The 12,886-nt window shown below is 44.2% G+C and overlaps 1 protein-coding gene across 2 annotated transcripts in view; it reads right to left on the bottom strand.

Moving 5' to 3' along the window:
• The window catches only part of prr36a (proline rich 36a), a 31,976-nt gene extending 19,626 nt beyond the window's left edge, over positions 1-12,350 (bottom strand). Inside the window, exon 1 of one of the 2 annotated variants that reach the window (XM_067580656.1) lies at positions 12,133-12,350. The gene's annotated coding sequence lies outside the window, so the exon portion shown is untranslated. The remainder of the gene's footprint in view (positions 1-12,132) is intronic. The other variant, XM_067580647.1, reaches the window with a different exon arrangement.
• Between the last annotated feature and the right edge of the window lie 536 nt (positions 12,351-12,886).

Genomic DNA, 12,886 nt, shown 5'->3' with positions numbered 1-12,886 from the left:
TTTCACCAGTCCAGCTACTAATGCCAGGGGCTTAGCAGACAGCAGCTTGAATCACATTCCTCATGGGATGACCCCTTTCTGGGCAAGTAAAGGCATCATCTCTAACCCGGCTGACACTATGTGACGCAGCACAGAGAGGAAGTAAACGGATAATTAAAATCCCGTTCACACACACGCACAGTTCACACACACACGCAGAGACAAGTGATGTTCTTATCCATCACCGATACTAGACTCAATCTCTGGATTGTTCAAGCTGTTGACACCTAGCTGGGAACGTGTCAGAGCTGCAGGTTTTACGCTCAGAAAAAACGACTGCGTTTGAATCCTAGTGGCGTTATTTAATGCTTTGCCTGGTCAAGATGAACAGCCTCATGCATTTTGATGAAACACAAGAAAAAAAACCTCTATTGTCTGCCGTTCTGTCAGTCTACATTTGCATAATAAATCCTGGTTCACTGAAGATTTAAAAACCGTATTCAGAGCGCAGCATGCTTCTATCTAACCAGCGCCGGCCGCACGGCTAATATCACAATTACCTCAATACACCCCCCCGCCCCCCTCCCCGGTGACAATTACAATGTGTTGCAAGTATTGTGACGTAGAGGCCGACTGAAGACAAAAGGCCCGGACTGTGAGCGATACACGGTTTAGCTTGAGCGGGAGGAAAGTGTGGATTTAAATGCAGTCATCACTTTGTAAGATTGTTAGAGGGAGGCTGTCTAGACAGAGAGAGGAACTCGATGGCCTCGGTGGTATTTACATTCCGCTTCTAATAAAGAAATATGGCCTTCTGTGTCATTAAATTTTTACTTCTGACCTCTTGTCTTGAGGCAGTTTAATTACATCTGTCGCCCATCTCTCAGTCTCTACATGTCCAGACATTAGAAGTGGTGCCTGACAAAATGGGTCACTTTTAATACTGTGTCTAATACAAGCAGAGAGGGATTTAGCGGCGTTGAGAGCATAGCAGGGGTTTGGAATGCATTGTGCAGACTGCTGGAGGTGGTGGTGGAGGGAGGGCTGTTGATACTGATGCTGGGGCTTAATGTCATCAGTAGATTTACCCTATACGGCTGTTACAATGCTGCCATTATAAAAACAGTAAGGAGACAATACACATATGGAGCGTAACAGATTGTCGGCGTGCGTAAACTCCCGGTGAACGCAAACACAAGCCAGCGAGGGGAAATTAGAAACATATTTCAGCCATTTCTCATTTTCCTCATGTGTCCGTTTGTATATTTGTCTAACAGTCAGCAACAATTTTGCTGACTAATTGTCTAAAATGTCGAACGTTCTCTCGTTCCAGCTGCTTAAATGTGCGGACTTGCTGCGTTTGCTGTAAAATAAAGATGTTATGTTTTATCCAATCAGAAAACATAACATCAAGACTTCACACTTTGGGCTCTGAGATATTGTGATGGGAATGATTAATCAAAGAAATATATTAGTCAGATTAATAAAATAATAGAGCTGCTATAATGATTTTCCAAAGCTGATTCCAGCTTCTCAAAATGTGAATATTTGCTGGTTTCTTTAGTCCTCAATGATAATAAACTAAACATCTTTGGGTTGTGGTCAGAACAAAAACAAGACATTTGAGGACATCATCTCGGGCTGAGGGAAACCATTAGACATTTTTCACCATTTTCTGGACCAAATAACTAATCGCTTAACGGAGGAAATAATCTTTAGTTGCAGCCCAACTTCAAGTTTCTACTTTAAGATTTCTGTCAACGCTCCGAGATGATTAATGGTAGAAAGAGGATGCCTAAAGCGGGAGCGGTATCGAGAGCACATCCGACCCATCCACATTCCAGCTCTGCTGACTTCCTCAAGACTCCTCGGGGCCGCACAGTGACAGCTGGCCCGTGCGTGTAGAGGAGCGTGTGCGTTTACGTGCGTGTGCGTGCGTAGGGAGTGAAAGGGTCAGAAGGATGCCGGTGAATGTGTATGTGCGCTTTGTGTGCAAACATCAGATGAACCAGTGTATGTGGAGAACGTGTGTGACCAAAGAATGTGAAGATCAAAGTGTGCATGACATGCAAACGTCATTTGCGGGAATGAACACACATGCAGACAGAAAAAAAAAAAAAAAAAAAGAAGTGAAAAGTGGAATTCAGTGGCTCGCCACTTCCTGCATTCTTTCAATTCCACAGACGCACTTGATTCATCTCTGCAGTCTTACATGAGCGGCATCTTTAGACAATAAAAAACAAACCAAAGCTGGCCTGATGAACTTGACCGATATTACAGGTCTGGGAATGTTAAACAGTGTTTGCAGAGTTTACATATGAGATATGAAGCAACTGTGTCTGGCTGTTCATTAACGTTCGTCTGTTGTGTCTGACAGAGAGAGAGAGAGAGGCATGAACAACACCGGAGGAAAACACAGCCAGTATTCAGCTGCCCCTGACACTTTCCTGCTGGACTAATAATCGTTAGTCAATTAATCATCGCATGTTTATGAGATTAATTATTATTTTAATGTGTTTTCTGGAGTGTCAGAAAATGGTTTGAGATCCAGGGCTGGGAAAGAATGTTATAAGTAACATTGTGCAACAACAGAGAGAAATTACAAAACCGTAATAATGAGCCTTTAAAATACACAAAGTGAGCTGCCTGTTAACGACGATGAATGTGTCGGAACAACCAGCAGGGAGACTGAGTCACTTCTTCAGTCCCGGAGGGTCAGTTAGTCCTGTTAAATCCTCTTATCTTTCATTTTTAGGTGGTTTCCCAGCAGGAAAATGCTGAAACTGGCAGATATTTCCACAGGAATCGGTTCTTCTTTTATCACAGTGGATTAAGTCGCTGACTGAGTGATGAAGTTACACCTCAGCTAGGTGTCGCTAATTCCTGTATCCGTCATTTCAAATAAAAGCCCTCTAGCTTTTCATTCACAGTGCAGACATACCAGGTTTTTTGAGGGGTTCTTTTTCCTGTGACTAACCGACCAATGAAAACTTGCTCAACTAAAGACTAATGGTTGGTTGACTATTAGGAGAAGAATGTAAAGGCTAAGAAGAAGAGGGTGGTCAGTTCACGCGGTGGAATGAAGAGCGAACCGAAACGAGAAGTTTAATCGTGTTTGGGGAAGGAAGGGGTTTTCCTGACCTCCAGCTCAACTAACCAGATGCAGAAAACGGATCATTTTCACTGCGATCCGTGTAGACAACTACGACACAAAAACACAGAAGCATCCTTCAATGAGTGCTGAAGAATCTAAAAAAAATCAAATGAATGTTAAAAGCCGGTAGGTAAATTGACTCCGAGGAATGGTGGGTGTGTGTAAAGGCCCGCTCCTCCATCTGACCATGTAAGGCAGCAGTACTGTTTCTGCTGTATCACCAAGTGAGTGTTTAGTTCACACACACACACACACATATACAGAGTGACAAGAGAGAGAGAGAGAAAGAAGAGAAATTCAATCTACTGTTGGAGAAAACACGCACATCTTAAAGCATGCTGACAGGAGAGGCTGGCTGCATATGAGCCCAGGGTGAATATACAACTCTACGAGGCACATTACTAAATCTGCACACCGAAAGTCTTTGCAGCCCTCTTTCTCTTTCTCTCTTTCTCTCTCTCGACACACAAGCACAGCGCAGTTCATCATGAGGACTGGGCGTATTTCACAAACAAGGCCAAGAAAAGAGAAAATCATCAGTAAAATTCCTCTCTTCAGTATGTGTGACTTTGTGCTCTGGTTTAAATCAGTATTACAAAAACTAACTTGTGACTTTCTCCCAAGTTAAGGATTAATAAAGTCAGGCTGTGTCGGACAATGACGTGCAATCAAGAATCATTAATAGAAGAAAACGTTGAAGCAGAATGTGTTCTTCAAGGCCCAAAAATAAGACGATCGTGTGGTTTTATGAGGCATCAACACATCACGTATGAGTCATAAACACGACTCCATCAAAGTCAGAGGACGGATATCAAAGTTTGGCCGACAGCCTTCTTATTGTACTGTACTGATGATGCTTGGCTTCAGTAACAGGAAGTGATTAGGTCAGGTTTAGCCCCTTCAGACCTGGTTTGCAAACAGTAATTTAACTGGCCTTCATGGTATAGATAGTGGGCACCTTCATGTGTATAGCTCTTTTAGCACTTTTAGAAATACCCGTCTGCTCACCAGCAACATGATCTAACGCCATCAGATCTTAAAACGATGACAGCTTGAAACAACCAACAAACATCAAGGCGATGGAGGATGATGTAGCTTGTCAGCTACTATCAACGTCTGTGCAACACAGCTATCGGATTATTGACTGTTGGCACGGTGTCTCTCTCTGTCTGTTGCTGTGAAGAGCTCGGTCACGTTCAAATGGAAATTATCTGAAGCTATAAAAGCATCAAGGTCAAAGGCTATCTAAAAAAGGTAATAAGAGAAAAGGTAACCGAAACCTGCTGCTTGCTTTGAAGATATTTTATTACTCATCCAAGGGTAATAAAAGAAGAAATACAGTTCAGAGTGGAGTTTTTGTTCCCGTTTGCCTGGACTGTGATCAAGCCGTCTCAGACATGTGTGGTCTCTTTTTAGGGAAACTTTCTTTTCAACTGTTTGTTCTTTGTTGTTCATAAACAGTCAGGATTTTTTTTTTTTTTAAATGTTTAGTCTCTCCAGAACTCCCTCCACCACCACCCCCCCCACCCACCCCTGACATTACTTCACCTCTTCCATCACATTAATGAGACACGGTCAAGGTGAGCAGACTGGAGATGACTGTTTACGTCACAACACCCACTAATCATAGGACACATTCCTTTGCAGACCGTCCAACAAACGGCCCCACTGAGCCACTGGGAGGGAGGGGGGAGGGAGTAAAGGACACACACACAGTCTCTAAACACTGTCTCACTAAAAAACAAAACCTCAGATACAAACTGTGTGTACACAACATCCATCTTCTAAAAGATCAAGTAAACATCACACAACAGCAACTTCATGTTCCTGGTGAAGGGACAGAAAGTCTCCCCTGTATTGAACTTTTAAGAGCTCACTGAACTTCATCTGCACAAAAAGTAAATCCATCTTAAGTTTTGCTCGTGTCGACCGAATTCTCACGCCTTTGCATAAAAACGTCTACGTTATATAACCTGCTTTCCTTCGGTGGATCGTTTGCTTTTGTTGCAGCAGAAGTTATTTCTTGGGTTGTGATACGCCAAAGAAAAGGAAGCATCCAACATCAATTATCTGTTTCCGTCTTTTGTTGTCAACATCCTGTGTGGTGGATGATGCATTCATGCAATCTAATAACATAAAAATATTGCAGCAGCACTGCTGAACACTTTCGCCTCTCCAGTCTGACGGACTCACTCATGCAGGGCTGGAGTTATAGTCAGGCTGCTTTTTATCCATGCTGAGGTACTTTTCTAAGGAACCCATTAATCTAATAATAAAATGCATTGCATGGTGTCATTATCCACATTGTATATTTTACAATATACCAACTATCTATGATGTAACCATGAAAATAATAATATGACCCCTGATCATTATCCTATAGCTTTGTGTATTTAAGCCTTCTTTATCCTCATTCACCACTGTTCAACCTGCTCTTAATGTTTGCTTTGATTCAACATCAGGTCTCAGCCACCATGATTGTGTGTATGTGTGTGGGGTTGCCTAAAGAGGCTCCTCGCCCCTCACAGAAAACCATCAAGAAGATGAATGGCACCCCCCCCGCACCTCGTCATCTGTAAACAAAGAACCACATTAACCCTCAGTGATCTTGCCGACTGACTGGCTTCTCTTCATCTGTCCGTATAACCAGGTGTTGACAGGCCCTACATCACCGGATTCGCACTGACGAATGCTTAAATATACTGACTTGTCCACAAATTGCTGTTTACTAGTGGAGGGATTCATAAGAGAAGAGGTGACGCACAGGTTGTCCGTCAGTGTTCCTCAGCTATGTGTAAACCCTCACAGGAATGATGTAATCAAAGGGGGGGAGGGGGGTACGGCTTATAACTATCTCGCCCCGTGGAGCAACACGGTCAATGCTCTTACCAAGAAAAAAAAAAAACTTTCATCAAGGGGGGGGGTTGGGCAGGATGCTAAGCATGCAGCTTATACTAATCAATTCCATACAGGACACTAACATGTGCTAAGTGACTATAAGCTACTCAATAAGGCCATTAGGAGCAGGTGGTTAAGTGTGGCTACAAGTTAAATGGACTAAGCCAGTTGTCCTTAAAGGGAGTGGAAGTCAGAACAGGACGGACTCACGGCTACTGGCAGCGCAGACGCCTGAAATGCTGCAGGGAAATGGGTTACAATCTGCTCGAAACCTGGCAGGATTTTTACACAAGCACCGGCCAGGCCCTGCTGCCACCGATACAAGCTGACAGCAAGGAGGGTAAAGTCAACCGGGGGGTGGGGGAGTGGGGGGGTTAACTACTGTGTGTACGTGTAATGAGTATGTAATCAGATTCATTTTGACAATAACTGAAGGAGGGAAATTGGTCAAAAACAACAACAACCACGATCGCATGAAGTGTTTGCGTGAATAACTAAGTATAACATTAGGATACTATGAGGGGGAGGGTGGTTATACAAGCTCTATTGTCTGCACCGCGCACTATCTAACCCCCGTAGGCATGGTGCTGAGGGGGAGTGTGGGGGTGGGTTTTGAGTAGATTAACTGGTGCGACGGGACGGAGAAGCAGCTGGCACTGGTAACTTCACCCAAAGGACTCCAGGGACACGAGATAGACTGCAGGGTGAGAGGCGGAAGGATGGAGATACTAATTTCAAGCGTAAACCGTTCATTAAGGACTTCTCGTCAGTCAGAGGGTTCTCTCTGCTCGGCATTATTCGATGCTAAAGTGCCAGTTTCGGGTCAGGCTTGCTCATGCACACTGTGTCCTTGCTTTCTCCTTCACATTTAGATGGGTGCAGTGAGTTAAATTTTGTTTAAACTACCAACAATATTTAACTATATAACAGACACACCTGTTAACAAAAGTCACGTAGCGTCCAACTTGTACAACCTCATTTAAAAACAGACGTGTGGTAGAAGTGAGCAGAAAAAAAGTACTGAAGAATTGCTAGAAATGGATGGAAAATAAAAAGATGAGGAGGGAGTTGTAGAATGAAGCCATGGCTATAAAATAAATTTAGACCAGGCACACTGCAGTATAAAGCTCACTCACACCAGTTTCCCGCCAAGGACCTTTGTCCCATATTATCTCCTTTTCTTTTTCCATATTTCCTGTTGCTTTCCACTATCAGTTTACTCATAAAAACTGGAAGGATGGAGCTGGCGAAGACTATGCAGGCATAAAAAAAACTGAAACGTGACCTCTTATTCACTATAATACTTTGTTTTGAAAGGCTTCTTCCGTTTTCATTAACTTCAAATCAACATAAAGAAACCTAAGAACCACGTTGAGGTATTCTGTCAAGGATGGTTGGCTGCAGAGAAGCCAGAGCTGACATCAGTATTGCCTTATTAAAAGCCAGCCAGCGGCTACTCTCCTGTGCACCAGCCAACTGGCTATGGACAGGCAGGCAGATAGTCGATATAGTGCTGGAGAGCCTGAGGGCTCGATCAGTTACCATGCCTCTGACTGAGCAGGGTGAGCTGAGGCCAGATGGACACTGATCCCACACCTCGCCTCGCTCTCTCTCTGACAGCCACCCAAACCCACAGCCACACCCCTGGACTGTATGAAACACACACACACAAACCAATTACTGGATACACAGGATTGACTCTCTTGCAGACATAAAGAGGCCGAGCGAAGGATGATAAAAAGGATAGGCTCAGCTTTCCCCCAACACAAACAAACACACACCTTTATAGCTGCTGCGCACTTTGATTCACCTCAGACAGACTTGGATCGATGACTAAACAGATTAAAATATACAGCACTGCTTCAGTAAATACAGCTGCTACAAAACAAGCCCCGTCGTACAATACTGTCAATTCAAATTCAGTTAAAATATACTTATACCCCCCCCCCCATCTCCTTTTTAGCTAAACACACACTTCCCCTCATCTACATTTCTTTCTCTTATTACCTGCAAACATACCAACACTACAAATGCTGCCGCTGTAAAAACCGATGTACTACAAAAATAGTGTGTTTGAAAAGAAAATATTTACATTGCAAAGGCACCGCAAAATATGTCTTTGGGACGGCGTTCAAGGCTACCAAAGTGAGCTAACAAACAGACTACGAAAGTGCTGAATTACCCTTTCAATAATTGCAGTGCTCTGAGCCGAGCTTCACAGTCCCAGACAGACTGAGTGCCTAAAAATGCAGCGCCAGCATCCACCACTTTATCCTAATGGGCAGGGAGTGCCAGCTTCCAAACCACAGTGACGAGAGTTACAGCAGCACCGCGCTGTCTTACCATCCCACAGCAGAGCACAGCGAAGAACGACACAGGAGACACACGACAAACCTATAAAAAGGGGGTGAATGCTAAAATGTAGTTTGACTATGAATGCCATCCGAAACATATGCAGTACGCTTTGGATTGAATTTCCATGGGTGTGGGACTGAGACTGACACTGGCTGCAGGCTGTTAAAGCAGCTGACTTCCTAGCAAATGCAAATGCTCTGCACTGTACAGAGGTTGTGCTCTCCGTTCGGCTGCCCTGCTTTTTGAGCGAGTTCCCGGACAAGGGACAAGCTTGAAAAGTGCCAACGTCCCTGTGGTACAAATGACGGCCTTTACAGATTGATATTCAGCACTATTCCTGCCAAGTAGAACCTCACTTAAGTCAATAATCAATTGGCAGAAAATTAATCGCCAACAATGTGAGTCGATTATCTTTTTAAGCAAAAATGTCAAAACAGTTCCTGCTTTCAGATTCTGAAACGTGAATAAATTCAGGTTTTCTTCATCTTCAGTGATAGTGATCTGTATATATTTGGGTTTTGGATGGTTGGTCAGACAAACAAATAGTGTCTGCACACTGGATTATAGCTCCCCAAGTCATGCCATCAGGCATCGATAACGAGCTCATCATGTTTGTGATGACATCTGCGTGATGTAACTAACTTGCTGTCTATATGCACTTTGCTCTTTGTCACGTTGGCCGTGTGCCTGATGAAGACCCAGGAGGGTCGTTGCCGTTTCCAGTCAATAAAAAGATTTTAGGAGCTATAATCAGAGTGTGCAGACGCTCCTGCACCTGACGTAAAGCATACAGCATGGGGCGTTCACATTTTATCTCTTTGCCATTAAAATGTTTTAACCAGAGTCCTGAGAAGTTGCATGTATGAGAAAATTGCCTGCACACTCTGCATGGGCTCGAGACAGGATGCACTCAGATAATACTGCACTGACCGTCCTCTACTCCTCCTTTTTTACCCATCACATGTGAATGATTGTAGCTTTAGAATCTGTGCCATAAAAGACTATAAAAATACCAAAAGACTGATCTTTGATAAAGCAGAGTGTAACTAGTAATCCCATCATGTGTTCACACTGGAGGATCACAGTGAAGAACAGATTTGAACCCTTGACCCCGACATCCATAAACATCATAACCTCTCACAGCTGTTGCACTGATGCACATGAACCGATGGTTAAAGCTGAGTAAAGAGCACAAAATCAGCCGCCAACAGATGCATTAATCCTACAGAATATCACAACATGTATCAGAGACAGTAGGCTGCTCCCATCTCATATAACTGATTGGTTGGCTGAGTAACGTTGCTGAAACCTGACGTGGTTTGACAAAAAGTTATTTGAGTGAATGACCAGCAGGTATTTCAGTGAAGACATCAAACAGGTATTTCACTCGCTCAGTCACAGAGCATCAGGCTTGATTTCTTTCCAAAATGTGTGGCATCCATTTTAAAACATGCAGTCACTCTCATAAATGTTGCAATGTCAACCGCCGGCATTTCTCTCAGATTGCCAAGCCCGAAATAAACAACAACTGCAGCAGGGACCCCGACAGGCCCCGCAGTGTTTCCTGTGTCATAAAAAGAAGTCAGGTTGAAGTTCACAAGCAGAAGTACATTCCAGGATTGAAAGATGACATAAACTTCAACCTGAAGAAAACCAACAGATAAAAAAAAACAACCATGTGGCATTAATAAAGGTTAAAAGTTAGATGTTTTAGTTTCTGTATTACAAAAGGCTTTCCATACCCTTGAAGTATGAAAAGCTAGTTTGCATAAAGCTTTCAGTTTTCTCCTTTTAAAACCATCTTATCCGATCCATTGAGCTTTCTCAAGGTAATCGGATGCACTGAATTGAGAGAAACTATTTTGAGCTGCTTCTCTGGCTCGCTTTGGCCTTTAGGAAGAGGAAAAGGAAACAGAGGTGTGGACAGAGGAAGTGGCTGTGCAGCATAAAAAAAAAAAACCACAAGCTGTAAATTCAGATGTTGGCAAAGGATGTGGGTTCATCACTGAACCTGCTGCTCCACCTGTGAATACGAGACAGTCTAGACTGAAATAAAAAGGCCAAAACTCCTGCCTCACTCTGATGCACAGTTATGACATTTCAATCCAGCACGCAACGGATGACCGGCGTTAGTGATCGATGACCCGCATGCAAAAACCTGATAAATATGACACGGTCTGGTGATATTTGCCAACTGCCTGCGTTAACGAGGATTGCCTGAACGCACCATTAGACAACTGATTGGATTGTGGGATACTAAAAGGCCACAAAAGGACATACTAGTCCTTCAAGTTTAGGCAAGAGAAGGCTGCATATCTCTGCCACATTTGGAGATGTCTTTAAAAAACATGATAGGGTCTGTTGTTATGACGCACTCAGACTTGAACACTTCAGAGGATTCAGCCCTTGAATATGGGACACAGCGACGGCTTAGCCAGAAAGTCAGGAAAAAGCACGAGAGAGAGAGAGAGAGAGAGAGAGAGACCATGTGCTGTGTCATTCACACATGGATTCACACCCAGGTGACGAAAAACTCCTCAGCAACAACTCACACGCCCTGGCAGCAGTAGCAGGAGGGTCCCCAAGTGAAATGTCTGTAGTCAATTACCATTTTTTAAAGAGAGCCCCCTGCTCCCACACCCCAAAACCCTGCCCACCACACCCCCGGTCAATCCAAAACACACTGATTATGTAACGTGAACTCTGAGCCAACACCCGGATGATAAACAGCATCCTTCTATCACTGAGATCTGCAGACGATGCCGTCTGATAGTCTGCCCTTTCTCATGCTGCTCTGCCAAGACGAGAATGAGATCACACCATGTGCGAGGATGCAAACACGAGAACAGAGCACGCAATAACAGAGACACTGTCTAAAGGAAAGGTGGGAGCAGCACAAACAGGAGTGCAAGTCATTTCAAGAAAAGGATTTTTCAGCCCGGTATCAGTGACGCATGACTTGCTGTTAATAGTTTAAGCAAAGTGTCTGGAGCTGACCTAAAATGATAAACAAAGACTTATGCAGTAGATTCTGGGCTTCACAAGCAACGGTGAAAAAAAAACTCTTTTTGAGTAGTGCATGGACTCTTCTTTGTAGGTTTTATTCCTCCCACCAGTATCTAATATCTCCAACATTATCAAACTGTCCCTGTGTTGTTTGGGACCCTGTCAAGGACCCCTAGGTGGTCTCCAGGACTCCCTCTTTTTATAGCCATTGTTTTGGGAGTTTCTGGCTGGTTTTTGTAAGCCTTCACGTGGAGCTTTAATGATACCGTTTGTCTCTCGGGACAAACACACTGACTTCTTCTCGCTGGTTTAGCAAAAAGGCCCAGTTCAGCCTCACAGAACAATAGCGGTGTGTACGCCGTGGCAGCCTGCTGGGAGAAACACATGAAGGCAACGCCGGTCAATAAATCCACCACGGTACGACCGAGACTGTGCCAGCTGAGTGTTGTACCGCTGCATACCCGAATACACGGCTTTGTGAGAGTAAAAACACACGTTGAAATCACCGCCCCGACGGCACCGTGCCATGCTAACGTCTCACATCCATCATCACAAACTGGCCACTCCACATTACAAAGAGGGCGTCTGAGCAAATTATGTGTATTGGATTTAAAAAAAGACACACCACAGAGACAGGGAGGTTAATTAACAGTATTTTGGGGGGTTATTTAAATGTAAAATAATACAAGGAGACGAGAGACTTAAGTACTGTCGCTCGCGCTAGAGACGTTACTACGTACCTTTCAACCGCCGACGCTGTTCTTGAAGACTCCCGGAGAAACAAACAGTCCCTCCCTTTCGGTGCAAATGCACTAAATATGTCGACAGAGCCGTAAATTTCGCCGGATTAACAATAGAGCCGCGCAGTCAGCGGCGGGCGTCTATCTCCGTGTCCTTCCCTCCACGTTTGAGCAGCGTCAGGCGGCGGCAGGCTGCTCCCCTTCATGAAGGATGGACCCGGGCGGGGAGGAGGGGAGGAGGGGGGGGTTAGAGGGGGGAGTGACCGAGGAGTCCGGCTGCAGATTGAAGCAAAGCGAGACGAAGCGTGGTGGTCGTAAAAAAAAAAAAAAAAAAACAGAAAATGCAGATTAAATCCGACCGGGGGTCCAATCAATGGCGCGAGACTGGTGGTTATGCAAAGCAGGAGTGACGTCAAATTCAAACCAAGCTCGAGAGATGTGTCTCGTGGCCCTGGGGGTTCCCAAACTGGGGTCCGGGGCCCCCATGGGGAGTAAGAGCAGGGTCCCAGGGAGTGAGGAGCGACTTCATACTACATGCTGATATATATATACATAGAAAATAGCACTTCAAGCAATGCAGAGAGACAATCATAAATATAGGCCCTAAAAAACAACAACAGCAAAATGCAATCACACATTTATAGCAAAAAGCACCTTCAACTTTCAACTTTATTTGTCCCCAGAGCGTAACTGGTTTTGCAGCAAGACATACATACAAGACGACACATTCTTTTTTAAAAAGCCTACATAGGGA

Source organism: Thunnus thynnus, chromosome 3, assembly GCF_963924715.1.
Source record: "Thunnus thynnus chromosome 3, fThuThy2.1, whole genome shotgun sequence".
Lineage (NCBI taxonomy): Eukaryota > Metazoa > Chordata > Actinopteri > Scombriformes > Scombridae > Thunnus > Thunnus thynnus.
Note: the sequence above shows the minus strand (reverse complement) of the source record. Positions and strands in the feature narration are given on the sequence as shown.